Consider the following 233-nt stretch of genomic DNA (forward strand, 5'->3'; position numbering starts at 1 on the left):
GGGCGATGAGCCCGGGGTGCCAGTGACCCCCGGGGCATGGTCCCGTTGGGGTGAGGCTGAGCGGCGCTGGGTGCCTCCTTGTCTAACCTTTTCCTTCGTAGGGGATCCCACCTCAACTGTAAGTAGAGGGCAGAGGAGGCAGCGCCTGCCCGTGCGCCCGCCCCAGCCTTACTGCAACGGGAGCCCCAAGGGATATTCAGCGGGCTGGAAGGGACCCGCGGCAGGGCTGCTGC

At 67.8% G+C, this 233-nt stretch overlaps 1 protein-coding gene across 1 annotated transcript in view; it reads left to right on the top strand.

Moving 5' to 3' along the window:
• The window catches only part of NLGN3 (neuroligin 3), a 20,870-nt gene that overhangs the window by 1,177 nt on the left and 19,460 nt on the right, over positions 1-233 (top strand). The gene's annotated exons all lie outside the window — the stretch shown is intronic.

This window comes from Eurypyga helias, unplaced genomic scaffold, assembly GCF_000690775.1.
Source record: "Eurypyga helias isolate BGI_N326 unplaced genomic scaffold, ASM69077v1 scaffold21991, whole genome shotgun sequence".
In the NCBI taxonomy this organism is placed as follows: domain Eukaryota; kingdom Metazoa; phylum Chordata; class Aves; order Eurypygiformes; family Eurypygidae; genus Eurypyga; species Eurypyga helias.